Source organism: Macaca nemestrina, chromosome 12, assembly GCF_043159975.1.
Source record: "Macaca nemestrina isolate mMacNem1 chromosome 12, mMacNem.hap1, whole genome shotgun sequence".
In the NCBI taxonomy this organism is placed as follows: Eukaryota; Metazoa; Chordata; class Mammalia; order Primates; family Cercopithecidae; genus Macaca; species Macaca nemestrina.
In genome coordinates this window covers 82803704-82822598 of record NC_092136.1, presented here as the reverse complement: position 1 = coordinate 82822598, position 18895 = coordinate 82803704, and the positions used below count along the sequence as shown (strand labels likewise).

The 18895-nt window shown below is 35.3% G+C and overlaps 1 protein-coding gene across 45 annotated transcripts in view; it reads left to right on the top strand.

Moving 5' to 3' along the window:
* LOC105468849 (discs large MAGUK scaffold protein 2) overlaps positions 1-18895 on the top strand; it is a 2241192-nt gene that overhangs the window by 2192179 nt on the left and 30118 nt on the right. The window lies entirely within an intron of this gene.

Here is an 18895-nt window from a genome sequence, read left to right as displayed (position 1 = left end):
TTATCATGTGACATAAGATTTATTGACTTCATATCAGCATAGAAATATTGTTAACTTTAATAGTATTTGGGTTGGAGATTGGTGCATTTCCAGTTGTACAAAGAATAGTTATATTATGTTAGGTGTAATTATGACCTTATTACTGTCTTTATTTGAAGATTATATATAATCTCAGGAGATGTGTATGGGTTCAAGTTGACAAGGGGTGGACTTGTGATGGTTAATACTGAGTGTCAACTTGATTGGATGGAAGGATGCAAACTATTGATCCTGGATGTATCTGTGAGGATGTTGCCAAAGGAGATTCACATTTGAATCAGTGGGCTGGGAAAGGCAGACCCACCCTTAATCTAGGTGGGCACCATCTAATCAGCTGCCATCATGGCTAGAATATAAAGCAGGTAGAAAAATGTGAAAAGACTAGACTGGCCTAGCCTCCCAGACCACATCCTTCTCCCATGCTGGATGTTTCCTACTCTTGAACATTGGACTCCAAGTTCTTCAGTTTTGGGACTTGGACTGGCTGTCTTTGCTCCTCAGCTTGCGGATGGCCTATTGTGAGACCTTGTGGTCTTGTGAGTTAATAAACTCCCATATATATGTGTGTGTGTGTGTGTGTGTGTGTACATATATATCCTATTAGTTCTATATATATATGGGTGTGTGTGTGTGTATATATATATATATATCCTATTAGTTCTCTCCCTCCAGAGAATTCTGACTGATACAAGTCAAGAGCTCTGCTTAATTCCTTTTGCTGGCAGAATACCTCCCTATCTTACTCCCTATTCTACTTGGTGAATAATGATCTATTCTTTAATATGAAGCTCACATGTGCCCCCTTGCTTGCCTATCCTCCCCTCCATAGCAGAACTTATCCTGCCTTCCTCATGCCCCTTCAGTACTTTGCATGCACTGTCACATTGCCTTAGTAACTTAGAAATCTAGAAATCTCTGTCATTGAATTGTGAGGTTCTTTAGAGTTTATTGTAGTCCCAGTTCCTAGCACGGTGCCTGGGTTATTCATGTGCTCAAAATGTATTTGGTACATGAATAAATGGATGTAACTATCTGGGACAGAGGATCCTACAGTAATTAGGAAAGCCTTCTAACAGGAGAAAGTTCATGAGAAATGGGTAACTTCAGAAGTACTGGGGAGACAGCAATGGAAACAGGAAAAGATGGGATCCTGTAACTTTAAATTGATGTAATCAATGCATGGATCTCAGTGAGAGTAATTTCCTTACACAGGTAAGGGTAAATCAGCTTATAGCTTTTGTGCTAGCCCCATGGAGTCACATAACCTTTAGGATAGGTATGTAAGACCAGCCAGTAAAGACTAGTCTGAGAGATTACCAGAAGAGGAGAGGAGCCCTTAGGGAAGCTACAGAAGAAGTGGCATTCCTGGGAATGAAGAAATGAAATTGAGGAGGGACCTGCTCCCTGCAAATGAACATATTACTTCATACCCATCAAAAGTATTCAGTAGTGTCACAGCCCTTGGGGACTGATCACTGAAATCTCATTGCTTGAACCACTTGAAAAAAATAAAGCAAGAGAGATTATATTTTAGAAATAAGGTATAAAATTTTATAGGAAGTAATTTGCCTGGAGAAGTTCTCAGCAATAGTTATTGTGGCTATCCACTGAGAGCAGAGTAGAATGCACACTTGGAATCTTTGCAAGCAATCACAGAAAAGGTAGTATCATATAATAGATAAGAGCTCAACTCTGGAGCCAAACTGCTTGCCTATGAATCTTGGCTCATGACTCCTAGTTATGTAAACCCTTGGGCAAGTGACTCAACCTTACTCTAGCTCAGTTTCCTTATGTGTAAGTTGTGAACACTGTTTGTAGCCACTTAATAGGAGTTGATATGCGGAAAGCACTTAGAATGATTAATCAATGTAAAGCACTTATAAAAGTATCCGCTGTATGAGTAAGTATTTAACAAATGTTATTGACAAATGCTATTATTACTGACAAGTACCCTTTATCTATTTGGTTCCATACATTATTCTGGGGCACCTTGAAGAGTGCCAAAGAAAATTTTAAGATAAAATACTGCCCTTACAGGGTTAAGCTGAAGATGAAACAAAAAACTAGCATCAATAGAGCAATTAGAGAACCCTTAAGTCCCAACTGAATAACTGTGGTTAAAGGAAGGAGAGGATCAGGATAGTCAAAGAAGGGGCCTAATGTGGTGATATGTACTTAGTGGGTGCTCAACTAAGTTCATTAAAGATAACCCAGACAGAATTTTCACTCACATTAGGATTTTATTAACTGTTATGTCAATCTCTGTATTTGGGGGGAAACAATCACAGAAACAAAATAATACCCTCAATTATCAATGCATTTAGAGAATGCTAAAATAGAAAAGGGTAAAAAGAAATTTATCTTTTAGTTTGACCTTGAATGAGATTTCAGGATTTGAGAATGGTGGAGATGAAAGAAACCTCAGAGATCCTCAGTGATCAGCTGGTCTACGTACCATCTTTTATATATGAAGAAGCAGGCCCAGAAATATGAATGACTTGTTCAAATTGCACTGCAGAACCAGGTCTCCTCATTCTCAGTCTGATTCTTGGCTCCCCGTGGACTTTGGTTGGCTTCACTGGATCCTGAAAGCCATTCTTCCTGTCCAACACTTATCAGTCAGTCAGACTTCCATCTATGGGCCCTAGAACTTTTCCTGCCAGCGCTTGCTGCTATAAACTACTATGGCCCTTGTGGGCTGATAGCCATATCGTGCGGGATTAGTTAGCTCTCTAGGCATTGACAAGAACCTTTGAATTTTAGAAAATATCAAAAAAAAGAAAGAAAATAAAAACAGGAAAAAAAATATACAGAAATCAAGAAATTAGCAATGTGACCAACAACATATGTTCTGAGCCCCATTTCTCTAACATAGGAAAATTTAAAAATAATGTCAACATGTACAACTGGTGAGAATATCTTTAAAGTGAGCAAAGTAGGGAATAAAGGTTTTTTATTTTTTACTTTGTTTTGTTTTGCTTTCTGACCCTTTGAGTTGTTGTGTAAGCCATAGTATTTTGAAACTTAATGATGAAATGCTATACAATTTTAGGCATATGAAATAGTTAATTGGAGGCACAAAGCCTGGCAATTTCCTGTGGCATCTACCACACAAAATGATGCACAAATTGGCAAAGAAAATGACATACTTTCAGAATCTGTATTTTAACATCTCTTGCACTAGTTCTAAACTTGAATATCTAAATGAAGACAAAATTGCTAAGGGCTCAGTGGAAGGCTTGACACATAGTGAGACATACAGACATTCAATAAATAAATCTATTAATTAATAAAGGAATAATGAATAATTATAAGTTAATTAGTAAATAAAATAAATAAATAAATAAATGAACAAGTAACCCCCTAGCTGATAGTAGCATAAAAGCTCCGTCAGCTTTAATGAACCTGAAGAAAGCTGTTTCAGTTTTTTCCAAAAGCTGGACCTATGACCCAGTGACCACGCAAAGTTTGATGTTTGCAAGGCAGAATGGATGTTGGAAGAAATGTAGCTGTGGTGGATGATACAGTGCAACGGCATCATCTTTGGGATTTGATTCTCTGATATTTCACTCATACTCCCAATTTAAGGTCATGTTCATATCCATGCTGGAATACTTTGAATCCTAGCAAATAAATTAATACTTAACCTAGTCTGCCAAAGCCCTGTGTTCAGAATGATGGCACCTTGTTAGAAGGCTTGCCTAATTACTCTAGGATCCTCTGTCCTGGATAGTTACATCCATTTATTCATGCACCAAATATATACTGAACACATGCATAATGCAGGCACTGTGCTAGGAACTGGGGCTACAATAAACTCTAAAGAAACTCAGAATTCAATGACAGAGATTTCCAAGTTACTAAGGCAATGTGACAAATGCATGCAAAGTACTGAAGGGGCATGAGGAAGGCAGGATAAGTTCTGCTATGGAGGGGAGGATAGGCAAGCAAGAGGGGACATGTGAGCTTAATATTAAAGAATAGATCATTATTCGCCAAGTAGAATAGGGAGCAAGATAGGGAGGTTATTCTACCAGCAAAAGGAATTAAGCAGAGCTCTTGACTGTTGTATTAGTCGGGATATATATATATATCCTATTAGTTTTTATATCCTATGTATTTATCTCATATATGATAAATATGATATTAGTTCCTATATATAGGAACTAATAGGAACATATATAATATAATATATATATGATATATAGGGGAGCTTATTAAGTATTAACTCACAAGATCCCAAGATACCCCAATAGGCAGTCTGCAAGCTGAGGAGCAAGGAGAGCCAGTCCGAGTCCCAAACCTGGAGAACTTGGAGTCTGATGTTTGAGGGCAGGAAGACTTCTTACATTATAAGGAAGTAATATGGAGAGCGTAGAGAGTGTTGAAAGGGAAAAAAAAAGCAATCATCATACATTCTATGGACCAGTTATTAATTAAGAATAAATGGCTGCTGGTGGAAATGTCAATTAGTACAGATTATTTGAAAGCAATTTGGCAGTTATGTCAAAACTTTCAAACTATTCATAATTTTTAAACCAATACTTTAACCTTTGGAAATCTATCCCAAGATAAGAATCCAAAATGCACTGAATGGTATATTCATTGCAATATAGAGTACAAAGAAAATAGAAAACAACAAACAATATAAGAATGTTAAGCCACTGCGGTAAATTCACTTGAAATATTATTTTGTCATTATGTTTAGAAGACGCCTTGGTTTGCAGTCTTCTTTACTTGTGATATCTTTCTCAAATTTCGGTATCTAGGTAATACTGGCCTCATAGAATAAGTTGGGAAATGTCTCCTCTTCTATCTTTTAGAAAACTTTGTGAGAATTGGCTTTCCTTCTTTTTTAAATGATGTTTAGTAGAATTCACCAGGAAAGCCATCTAGGCATGGGCTTCTGTGTGGCTAATTTTTTAAGTTACTGATTCAATCTCTTTACTTATTATAGATCTATTCAGCCTTTTAATTTTTTCTTGATTCAATTTTGGTAGTTTGTGTCTTTCTAGGAATTAGTCCATCTTATCTAAGTTAGCTGATTTACTGGCATATAATTGTTCATAGTATTCCCTTTTAAATCTTATTTGTGTAAGGTCAGTAATAATATCTCTTCTTTTATTCCTAATGTTTGCAGTGTAAATCGTCTCTCTTTTTTTTCTTGATCAATCTAGCTAAGGTTTATCAATTTTATCAATCTTTTCAAAAAAGATTTTTCTTCCCCACTTTTGTTAATTTTTTCAATTTTTAAAATTCTCTGTTTCAATAATTTCTGTTCTAATCTTTATTATTGCTTTTTTTCTCCTTGCTTTAGATTTAGTTTGGTCTTACTTTTCCAGGTAGAAGATTAGATTATTCCTTTGGATCTTTTTTTAATATAGACATATATGGCTATAAGTTTTTCTCTAAGTACTGTGTTAGCTACATTCTATAAATTTTGGTATCTTGTGTCTTCATTCTCATTTGTCTAAAAGTGGTTTCATTTTCTCTTGTGATTTCTTCTTTGATTCATTGGTTAGTTAGGAGAGTGTTGTTTAATTTCCATACATTCGAGAATTTTCCAAATTCCTTTCCGTTACTGAGTTTTAATTTCATTTCATTATTATATGTTCATTAAAACTGATGCTTCAAAGATTTTCTAATAATTGGGAAACTGTGTCTATTACTATTAAAATAATTGGCTTCTGTTTATTGAACTATAGTGTCAGCAACTATGGTGAGACCCATTAATATGTTATCACATTTAAATACCTAAAGTGAGGCTCAGGGATTAAATAATATTTCTAAAGTCATACAGCCAAATTCCGAAGTCTATGCCCATAGCACTTCATTATGTGAAATAGTAAACTTAAAAATCAGAATTTAAAATTATATAGAAAAGTATAATACAACTAAATTTAAACAGGATACATTTTTTAAAAACAAAGAAATAATAATACTCAGGGATATTTGTATCTCTGTAGTAAGATTATAACTTTTTCCTCAATTCCCTTTGAATTTTTTCTAAAAAGGGAATGCTTCCATTTGTTAATGGAAAAAGTTTTTTTTTTTTTTAATAAATTAAGCTTTAGTTAGGAAAGGGAATAAAGGTTAACTTGGAAAAAAGTTAGAAAAGAAAAATTAAATGATAGATTTTATTGGAGTTATGAATGCTACTAGAAATCTTTAAAACTTTTCCATTGTTGAATTGTGGACATAGATAGAGCTGAAAATGTGACACTATGAAAAAATGCATACAAGCAAATAGCTAAGCTACCTCATTTTTATTACTAGTAATAAAAGGCAACTAGAAGTAAATTAGATCATTGAGCATAAAAATTATGAGATTAAATTCATGAAGAAAACAAATCTGAGAAATAACTACAGAGAAATGCAATAAAAATAAACTACTTATGTGGGTTTGGTTTTTGTTTTGTTTTGTTTTGTTTTGAGATGGAGTCTTGCTGTGTTGCCCAGGCTGGAGTGCAATGGCGTGATCTTGGCTCACTGCAAGCTCCACCTCCTGGATTCAAGTAATTCTCCTGTCTCAGCCTCCCAAGTAGCTGGGACTACAGGCACATGCCACCACGCCCAGCTAATTGTTGTATTTTTTGGGGTTTCGACATATTGGTCAGGCTGGTCTCAAATTCCTGAGCTCAGGTGATCCACCTGCCTTGGCCTCCCAAAGTGCTGGGATTACAGGCATGAGTCACTATGCCTGGCCGGTTGGTTCTTATTCTTCCATTACTTCTCCCACCTTTCACCAGATGTTCAGTTATTTTGTTGTGTTTGTTTTGTTTTGCTTTGCCTGAATTTTCTCTCCATACTCATGATGGAAATCATTGCTCAACACTTTGGTTCCTGCATTCATTCAGTGAATATTGAGTACCTGTCATGCTCTAAATCCCAGAGATACCAAAATGAAAGTAATATGTTACCTGCTATTAGATCATAACGTGACAGGAGAGAAATATATAAAAATAAGTGGCATTCACTGTGACAACATTGGGTAGAACACCTAAGCATACCCTTAAAAATGCTAAGTGTTTGTGAGATGGACAAAGAGAAAAGAGTTTCTAAAACCACCTTCTGAGACAAGGTATAGAAGATTAATCTATACATATTTAGGAGAGTAGCATGGAAATACAGTTTTGGGAGGTGTCATGGTTACAACCATGATAATATATGGATTAGACATCCTTCCTAACTCTTCCACTGATTTGATTTCTACCAACATAGCTTAGTTTTGCCTGTTCTAGGACTTACTGTCGTTGGAATTACCTATATGTATTCTTTTGTGTCTGCCTTCTATAGTGCTTTTATGGTCCATCCATGTTGTTTCCTGCATCAATAGTTCAGTCCTTTTTATTGTTGAGTAGCATTTCATTGTATGACTATATCACAATATATTAATTTACCTGTTGATGGATATTAGGGTAGTTTCCAGTTCGAGGTAATTGTGAACAGTCTTGTAAAGACATCTTTTTGTGGACATATGTTTTTCTCTTAGGTAATTTTCTAGGAGTGAATTTCTGAGTCATAGATTAGTTATATGTTTACACTTACAAGAAGATACCAAACTATTTTTCAAAGTGACTGTATCATGCTGCATTCCCACCAATTTAAATGAGAGTTGCAAGGGCTCCACATCTTACTAATACTTGGTATTGTCAGTCTTTAATTTTAGCTACTCTAGTGAGTTATCAAGTCAACTTTGACTTTAATTTGCATGTCCCCGATGACTAATGATGTTTTTCATATGCTTTCTGATCACTTATATATTACTTATGTTAAATATCCAGTCAAGTCTCTAGCTCATTTTTTATTGGTTTTTCTATTTATTGTTCAATTGTAGGACTTTAAAAATATTTTGAATAAAAACTGTCAGATATATATATTGCAAACATTATTTCCCACTTTGTGACTTGTCTTTTTATTTTTTAAATGACCTCTTTTGAAGAACAGACATTTTTAACTTGGGCTGACGTCCAATTTAGCAACTTTTAAATTTATCATTTGTGCTTTCTACATTCTATCCATAAATCTTTGCCTACCTCAAATGATAAATATATTGTACATTTTCTTCTATAATTTTACAGTTTAAGCCTGTGTGTTTAGATCTGTAATCTATCCCTTAATAATTTTGGTGTTTCGTGTGAATTGAGTCAGTTTATTCTTTTCCAAGTTACTCCACAGCATTTGTTGAAGCAGTTTTAGCTATGGGAAATCCAGGTGAGCATGAGTGAGAGGTTGGGCTTGTGGGAGTGAGGTTCAGGAAAGCAGCCTAAGCTGGAAATATTGCTTTGGGGAGAGCCATGGTTATTATAGCTATGTTAATAAATAGGTACAACCATTTCTAACCTCACCAAGCTTCCTCTTTAATAGCAGCAGACCCAGAATAATATAACATGTCATAGTAAGTATATGGTATGGGTAAAAACAGATATATAGAGTTCTATGACAACTTAGAGAAGTATACTAACTCCACTTCAAGTTGAGAAAATGAGATGACCCTTAAGCTGTTTTGAAGATAGAGTACTTCAGCCAGGTAGACATGAAGTGGAGTGGAAGGGCAGTCCAAAATTACATTGTTTTTGTCAATTAGAATTCTGAAATAGATAAACAAAAGCATAGCAAGCACTCCGTGTATTCTCTGCTTGATATCTCAGGTTTTTCTGATAATAGTGTGGCCTTCTTTGGAGAATACCTCTCTCTATACCTCCCCCACCCCAACAGACCACACCTCTACCACGGCGAAGTAATTTTTATGTCCACATAGACCCTGCCCACTGCCACCACTGTCATAATTAGATGACACAGAGCTGAACATCGAGTCCGTTCTGAGCACATCAGAGATCTTCCCTGACATCTTTTAGCTTGAACGCAAAGAGTGCCAGAGTCAGTCACTGGTTTAGAAACTATAAGAAAGAGAGCTTAGGATTCAGTGGTAACTGTGTTTGCCACCATGTAAAAGGGTCCGATCAGTAGGGAGAGAAAAGTAAAGCAAACATGCCATGAGATAGAGGGAGTGTCCTGATTGCATTTGAATCTTCTGTTCTAGTTCTTCATGTGATCTAGCTGCATGTGACCTATCTCGTTTGGTTGTTCTACAGTTCCTCAGATTTGATGAGATTTTCTAGTATCCTTTCAATAAAATTCCTTTTCTGTAGGGTAGTACAGGGCTGCCACATAGTCTGTGCCCTGCTCAACTTCAGGAGACATCCTTTTCAAGCATAGGCACTTGTAGGCAGGGAGCTCCACCCAGAAGCCTTTAGAGATTTACCTCATCACTAAGGGCTAAGGACAGTGAACTGGATGTCTCTGCAATCTGGGGCAAGGTTGACAGGAATCATTTGTTTTAACTAGAAAATCTATACAAATTTGAGGATATTGTGTAAAAAAAAAATAAGAAATATGCAGTTCAACCTATAAAACAGCCATAAACATGGCTGTTGTTCCTTCATCTTGTGGGACGTAGTCAGTCAGTGTTTCTGAAATAGCCTCAGGTAAATACCTAGGAGCCCGGCAGAGGGGTAATTTGGGAATAGAGCTAGGACAGCTCCTGGATCCTGGGATGGTGGTAGAGCTGGCATAAACTAAATCTGCGGTTTACAATAATCTAGTGTGCCATTTAGTTGAGTGTTTCTGGTTAATACGAAACTTCTATTCAATACTGTTTTAAAAAATTATAATTATCAGTACAATTCATTTTGGTTAGTCTATACATAAATAATTAGGACTTAAAGTGAAACTCAAATAGCAGTTTTATTTGCTTCAGCTCTGAGTTCCTGTTAATACCTGCCAGGGCAGCTTTATGATGTGACTAGTCTTTAATCCACAGCGGCCAGGTGGCAGGAGCCATGGTAGGCAGACCCTAATGAGGCAAGATCAGACCTCTTTAGTTCATTAAACCAGACAAGGATTTATGGTAGAAAGTCCTAGGAAACATGGGGTTTGAGTGCATAGAAACATTCTGCTTTGATACCTCGACTTTATTGCTTAACACTGGAAAACATCACATTCCCTTTAGATTGAATATTATTTGTTCAGCTTCTCTAGGTCATAGTTGACAGTTCTATTATTGTTGGAGTCCCTCCCTAAGAACAGCTCCATACATGATAAATAGTTGGTCAACTTGAAAATCCTCCCACTTTTTTACAAATAAGCCAGTTTCTGCATTGATCATTGATTTGTTTATTCACTAGCAGACCATCTACCACATACTAGGTTAGGGAGATCTTGAAAATAATCAGTAAATGAAATAAAAATAAGCCCTTTACTTAAGGAGCCAGTCTACACAGTTTAATAGAAGACAATCAAGTAAAAGATAAAAAATAGAGAGCAATAAATGCCAGAATGTGGGCAAACACAAAAGGAGTTGGAGCATGTATTCATTCAACAAATATTTATTAAGTATATACTATATGTACGTGTTCTAAGGCACCAGAGAGGTAGGAGTGGATGAAAACAGATTTCTTATTTTCAGGGAGTTTACATTTCCATGGGGAAAACAGACAATAAACAAATGTGTATGCAGGCAGATGGTGATAAATGTTAAAAAGAAAAAAGAAAAGAAAAGAAAAAATAAAAGAAAAGGAAAGAAAGAAAGAAAGAAAGAAAGAAAGAAAGAAAGAAAGAAAGAGAGAGAGAGAGAGAGAGAGAGAAAGAAAGAAAGAAAGAAAGAAAGAAAGAAAGAAAGAAAGAAAGAAAGAAAGAAAGAAAGAAAGAAAGAAAGAAAGAAAAGAAAGAAAGAACAAAGGAAGGCAAATATTAATAGGGCCAGTGCAATTTTAGATAGGTCTGTCAGAAAAAGCCTCACTGATAAGGGATATGTGAGTAGAACTCTGAACGAGGTAAGGAATCAGCCTTCTAAGGGAAGAAGATTACAAGCAGAGGGAACAGCAAGAGCAAAGTCCCTGAATCAAGATTCAAGGAAATCTTGAATTTAAAGATTCAAGGAAAAGCAACAAGGCCAGTGTGGCAGGAGGACGGTGAGGCAAAGAAGGCACAGTGGCAGAAGAGATCAAAGTAGTAGCTAGAGCCAGATTATGGAGAGCCTTTCCAGCCATGTTGTACATTTTGGGTTTTATGCTGAATGAGGTGGGAAGCCACTGGAGGATCTCGAGCAGAATGACATGATCTGAATTACAATTTTAAAAGATCACCCTGGCTGCTGTAAGGAGAATAAAGTGCAACAGGAATAGGTGGAAGCAGGGACACCAGCTGAGGTCAATATCATGCTCCAGGCAAGAGATGGTGGTGACTTGGACTGGGGTAGTAGTGGTGGAGATGGTGAGAGGTGGTCGGATTACGGGTGCATTTTAAAGCTGAAAACACAGGATTTATTAACCGATTGGAAGTTGGGTGTGACAGAAAGAGAGGAGTCCCTACAAGTTTGCAGCCTGGGTAACTGGAAGAGTTAGAATTTCCTAAGTTGAAGAAGACTGAGAGAGGACCAAGGTTTTTGTTTGCTTGCTTGGTGTTTGTTTATTTGTTTGTTTGTTGAGAGTTTGCAGAGAAGACCATGTGTTTGGTTTGAAGGCTGTATGTAGTCGATATCTAAGTAAAGATAGTGAGTAGGCAATTAATTGGATATATGAGTCTGGAACTCTGGTAAAGTTTCAAGCTGGAGACAGGGAAAGCTCCAAGCTGGGAGGGGAGGGAAAGGAGACTCAAAAACTGAGTCCAAGTACCCCCAATTTTTAACCACCAGGAAGATCAAGAGGGATCAGCAAAACAGACTGAGGACAAATGCTATATGGGGTAAGATGGCAATGAAAATGTGGAGGTGTGCCAGAGTTCAAGGAAGCAAGCGTTTCAGGAAGAAAGATATGATGAACTATGTCTAATGGGATGATTAACAGAGTAAGATGAGACCTGAGAATCAACATTTGATTGGGCATCACGAAGTTCATTGGTGACCCTGAATAAAGCGGTTTAGATCAGTAGCCAGAAAACTTTTTCTGTAAAAGGCCAGAGAGTAAATATTTTAGGCTTTGCAGGCCATCTGATCTTTTTTGCAAATACTCAATTCTGCTGCTGTAGCACTAGTCATAGGTAGTACATATAGAATGAGCATGGTTATCCTTGAATAAAACCTTATTTGCAGAAACACATAGTGGGCTGGATTGGTTCATGGGCCACAGGTCACTGACCTCTGGTGTAGATGATGTTACAATATTTAAAGTGTGATTGAAGTAATTTCAGAAAGGAAGAGAAGATGGGGTGACTTTGGAGGAGTTTTGCTGTAAGGAGAAGCAGAAAGATCTGAGTGTTGCAAGATGAGAGAGAAGAGAAGGTCTCTATTTCCTTGGGAGAAATAAGTATGACATCCCAGACAAAGTGATGCTGTAGATGTCTTGGGCCTCAAAGTTAAGGAAAACATCCTACTTACTATGCATTAGAGTGATCATAAAGTCCAGCGTATAATTTCAGCTACCCCTTAGCTATACTTGGCTTGGTCTCTATGCCCTTTGGTTACCTGAGCTTTTTACTGGAATTGAGCCTCCCCAACTTAGACTGCTGACTGAGTGATGTGCTTTTATTTAGCATGACCAGTCTCAGAAATAACATAAATGGGGGAAAAATAAAACAGGTTTCATCTGGGATTCCATTTCACAGAACTTAATTAGAATGATTGGCATCTCGTGATTTTGATTTCTTCCTAAGCAAAAAAATTCTAAATCGAATTTCATTTTTTGAGATCAAAAGAGGATTAGCTCCCACAATTTCATAAATAATGAACCCAGGTCTCAGCCTTCACTAAGCTACAAGTGATAGTCTTTGGGATCTGATTTTTCCCTACTTTTCTGATCTGCTTCTTTTTCTTATTTTTAGGTACAAGTAGCCCCTGTGCTTCATGCGAATTGGAATTGTTTTTATTCCTGGTGTTAGATTTGAAGTAGTAACAAAAAAAAAAAAAAAAGAAAAAACCTATAAAAAGGAAACATTTTTCCTGCTATTAGCTACTTTTTAATAAGTATTTTTAAGGCATTGCATTAAATGCTTTACAATTCAACTTTTTTCTTATCCTTATGAAAATTTTTAAACATGTAAAAAGTAGAAAAAGTAGAATTATGAATATATTTTACCTATTACTAAGCTTCAATAATTACCAACTCATATTGGTATAATCCCCTGAAATATTTTGAGAGAAAGTTGTAGAAAATATGACTTTTTATTTTTCTGACTCGGGACTACACATTACATTCCGTTTGTCCTATTTCCTTATCTCCTTTAATCTAGAATGATTCCTTAGTTTTTATGGTTTTCATGACATTGACATATTTTGAGAGGATATCTCTTAATTTTAATTTGCCTAATTGTTTCTTCACGGTTAACTTCAACTAATTCCTTTTTGACGGAAATACTACAGAAGTGATGTTGTGTACTTCCCAGTGTTTTCCATCAGGAGGCCCATGGTGTCACGTTGTCCCACAATTTGGTGATGCTAATTTTGATCACTTGATTAAGGTGATATTTACCAAATTTTTCCACTATAAAGGTATCTTTTCCCCTCTTTTTAATAATTAAATAATCTGGGAAGAGATAAATATCCTATTCCCCAACAAACTTTCAACTAATAGTTTAAGCATCCACAGATGATTCTTCCCTGAATAGACTATTATTATGATGATTACAAAATAGTGATTTCCTGACTTTATCATTCCTTCTATAATTATTAGTCATACTCTAAAGAAGAGCTTTTCTTTTATCCCATTTTTAATTATATAATTTATGTATTTTTGATAATCAAAGTGAACTCAGATTTTTTTAATTGAATGTGTTATACTTTATTACTGTCATTATTCATTTTAATATTCAAATTATCCAGGTTTTGTTTGTGTCTTTTCACATGCTACCATTCATTCTAGGTTTTGTTTGTTTATTTGTTTTCTGTTTGGTGTTATGTTTATATTTAATACTTCTTACTTTCTTTGAGCCCCATGAAATGTTTCAGATTCACCTTATACTTTCCCTGCTTCAGCCTTGGAATCAGCCATTTCTCTAAAACATTCTAGGTTCTTTCGTGGAAAAGGGCATCCGGAAGACAAAATCTGAGTACTGAATGTGTATTTTGCTATTAGGGTATCATTACATCTAAGCTCTTTTAATGGACAGAGAAGAAATAAAACTTTTTAGAAAATCATAAGTTTATATCTCATGCCTCTAATTACTAGTCACCATCATAAGATACTTCCTCTCCTTCCTCCAAACCACGTTTTAATCTCACCTTTCATTCACAGTGACAATCCTGGTTCCCAATGACATCCATGTTTCTACTCATTTGCTCAACCCTATAGCACACACCAAATGGTTTCAGAATTGTCATGCCTGTATCACAACCAGCAATAAACCTGTTAAGCGAAGTTCAAGGCTTCTTTACAGTTTTACCTGTACCATATACTCAGGGGGTACATAAGTACTACATCCCTCCCATATTATTTTGAAGCAATCCAATGCATCAGATTTTTTTAGCTCTTAATATTGCAATATGGCATGACCATAATGCCATTATTACACATAAAAATTGAATATTAGTGGATCAACAAGTATCCAGTGTTTTTTCAGGACTCAAATTGGCTCAAAAGTATCACAAATGGGTTTGGTTGTTGTTGTAATTGTTGCTTTGTTTTGTTTTATAATTTGTTTGTTTGAACCAAGATCAAAATAAAGTCTATACATTGTAACTGGCTGATCCTTCTCAAAGTCTCTTCTGATTGTATGTTTTCCTGCCATATTTTATTTGTTTCTTGCAATTTTATATAGATGAAATCAGATCGTTTGTCTTGTAGAGCTTCCCACGCTTCGGATTTTGCTGATTGCATTTTTGTAGTATAAATTACCATGTTTCTCTGTCCTCTTTGTTGCTGTAAACTGGTAGTTGAATCCAGAGGTTTGGTTAGATTCTGATTCATTTGAGGGAGTTTTGTTTTGGGAGTAAATAGAGGTTTGCAAGACTACTTTGTAGTCATACTTTATTCTTTTATCAGAAGGCATGAAACATCTGACTGTCTCTTTGTGATTGTAGCAGCTACTGATACTCAATGCCTACATCCATTAGTTCATTAGGTTTGCAAAATAATCTTTTTTTTAATTAGGTGATTATAGACACACATGTATACATGCATTCACATAGACACATTTCTGTAAACAGATATATCTCAAGCCAACTCTAATCTTTCCCTTAACCCCTCTTTGTTACATTATTACTTGTTCTTTTACCTCACTTGTTTTCAAAGTTCTCTTTTTATGTGTGTGAAAATAAGATTTGTATAATACAAAGTAGTGACCCAAATATACAGTAACAACTTTCCCAGGGGAACATAATTATTTTAGAGGAGAAATGAGGAGAGTAAAATAGCATGTATAAAACAATAAGGAGGTCACAGAAAAGATGTATCTGAGCTCAGTATAAATTTAAACCTAAATTCTGCCCAGAGAACACTCATATCACTAAGATGACATTCTAGAACTATGAAACTTTTAAAGCTTGAAAAACTAAAACATGTCCCTAGTTTTAAAGTTTTCTGGATGAGAAGGATAAAAATATGTCAAGATTCACTCATGTGTGTTTAAAAACATGGGATTTGAGTAGGAAAATAATTTGAGGTTTTTGTTTTGTTTCCTTTCATGAAGCATGTATTTCATCTTAAGCCGGTTCACCAACGCCATTACATCTCAGGGTCGGGCTGGGCAATTTCATGCCATTTGACCTAACAACTTGGAGACTTCTGAGTAATAGTGACTCCTAGTATGGGTGTTCTAATGTCTGTCACAACATGAAAGGTATTCATTTAACAGAGACAAAACAAAATCAGATAAACAAAAGACATGTGTATCTAATTGACTGCAAGGGTTGGAATGAGTGGTTTATTCTTATTCAATTAAAGATAAAAATTATTTACACCAAATAAAATTAGAAACCTGCTATGTTTCTTCTCAGTCCATGGTGTGAGGTTGGGAAGAGGTCCTTTTTAAAAAGACATGGCTTCATCGAGATATAATCCACATTTTTTAAAAAGACATGGCTTCATCGAGATATAATCCACATAGTATACAATTCACTCACAGTATATGACTCAATGTTTTCTAGTATATTCATAGAGTTATGCCACCATCACTTCAATCTAATTTTATAACATTTTCTCTCCCCAAAAGAAACCTCATACCCATTGGCTGCCACTTCCCAATCTCTGTGCCCACTATCCCCAGCCCTAAGCAACCAGTTTACCTTTGTTTCCACAGATTTGCCACTTAATGGGCAATTACCTTTTAATTGCCATTCATGGCCTGTCACACTTAAATTCTTTCTTTTTTTAACATTATCATAAAAAGAAAAATTGAAGAAAGGCCAAAAAAATATGAACGAGTATCACAAAAATTGTAACAGGATAACCAAAAGAGATGTTGTTGAATCCAATACCATCTGATGATTTAAATAAATAATCTTCAAGCATCAAGCTATGGGAAGAACACACTTAAGAGAATCAAGCACTAATAATTTTCAATATAAACTTGAAGCAGGCTTAAGTTGCAGAAACTTGTGATGCTCTTAAAAACAGTGATATTTGCAACCAGGAATATTTGCAAATTCAATTTCTGACTTCTCTGCTCACCAATTTTGTGGCTCTGGGGCAAATAATAGAAGATTTATACACTTCAGATTCCTCTTCTGTAATATGGGAATAATGATGGTACTAACTTCATGAAGTTAGCATGGAGATTAATTCATGCAGAGCTTTTGGAACCAAATGTGGCACATAAGTGCCCAATAAATGTTATTGTTTTATCATCTTTATTAGTTAGAACTCAACATTTTAGGTCAAATTCCAAAATGGAATTTTTAGATATGCCAACTTGCCCCATGCCACATTTGATGGGTATTTTCAAAGTCTCTATTTAAAGATGTTTTCTGCTATGAAAGCAATGGATCTAGATCTAAGATACCGTCATGTAGACAGACAAAGAATATCATTGATCAAGTATAATTAAGAATAGAGCTGTAAATCAGTCATCGGTTGCTTCAGAACCATGTGTTCTATAAATAGTACAATTGCTAATTTATTATTCTCACCTAGCACTCATGTAACAGATTTTCCTTTTCTATATTAAAAGAAAAAAATTACAGCAGCAAAAAAGCTTATATAATGGTATTACACATGTCTAATAAAAAATAAAGAATACTGTTAAAGCATTATAAACCACATATAATCTCTTATAGTTTAAATGTTTAGCTAAGATCCTAAACATATGACTTTTAAGTCTGTGAATGTGAACTGAAATTGTGACTTGTTTTTTTTTGTCCACAAATGTAAGGAAATGTAACCACCAATAGTTTCATTACCTTATCTTTAATTCCAATCTGAAATAGCTTTTGCTAATAAGACTGACACATTAGATATGTTTATTCTTAAAGTATTGTTGTGTATTTTCTGTTCTTTTGAAAAGTGTGGTGCTTAGTAGTATTATGTCCCAATCAGATGATTCATGATACACAACATTTTCATACTTGGGAAATGTTAACACATTATAGTCCTTGCTTTGAAACATAAAAGAATTAATCACAGATAACACATTTTCATATTCCTTTGACCCTTGAGACCATTTAAATGATGTGGCTTGCATGCAGCCCCATTTTGGGCCCTCGTAGCCCTCTACATTGTCCCTCTATGTCTGCATTTTCACCCCAGGCTTTACTCCTCTTGGCATTGTTTTGTATTTGCATGAAAATTTGTAATTTTTTTTTTTGCATGACAAGTCATTGGTGATGTTGAAGTTAAATGTCCAACATACCTTGCAATATCATATGCCATTAATTCTTACATGATTTTTTTCTTTTATTTTCAGTTACTGAAGTTTAAATATGCTTGAAATGTAAAAGTGGCATGAAACTGGAGTGATGCAAGAATATTTAGTATTCTTTTAAGGACTGTCATTTTTAACTGGGAAAATTTGGAGGCAGTTCTCAACCTTGTTTTTGGACACCAACCCTAAATTACAAATGATGATAAAACCATATTGAGCATAGGTGCTGTCAGCAGAGTAATAAATTCTGAAGTGATACCTTTTTTTTCCCTCTGAGAATGTAATTTTAGTACTTGAATGTAAAGTATATGTCCTCTAATTTCAGAAATTATTAATTATTTGATTCACTATTTTTCATAAAACATTCTTAATGGGCATACAATTGAGCTCTATTACTTTGCTGAAAGTTTCTACTATCTAAAAAAGTAATGAGTTACTTACTGAGTGACAGCACCAACATTTTAGTACTTTAATGTTTCCTAAATGAACATGGTTACAAAAATGGATATTTGATATGGGAATGTATGAGTATACACAGAAGTTAAGTTATTTATACCATTTTGTCTAGCTTCAAATTCATAAGGGTACAGGACTAATTCCCACCAATGGGACAAAAGTGCACATCCAAGCAAGTTTCCTTTCCTTCTAAGTAGTCACCTTGCTGCTCTACATTTATTCCTAAGAGCTGCCATTGCCAAAAATGTTTTTGAATACCTGTTTTCAAATTACCTTCAGAGTCTTTGGCACCTTCATTTCAATAGCTGTGTGTTAACAAATCTTGATCCTTGGAGAGTGATTTTAATTTTTTCAGCAGCTAAAAGACCCTCAGAGCCAAATCAGCCAAACAAGGATAGTAGTCAATCTGGTAAAACATATTTTTTAATGATATATGAATATGAAATTAGTAAAACCTGCATGACCAATAGCTTATAAAATGACTGTCAATGCATTTCCCAAAGAGAAACCCCACAAAGCATTTGCATAAGAACAGCAGCAGTGGAATTAATGGAATTTTCTTAAGGAATCTTCTAGGCAAGCACATGATATCCACTTGAATGAATAAATT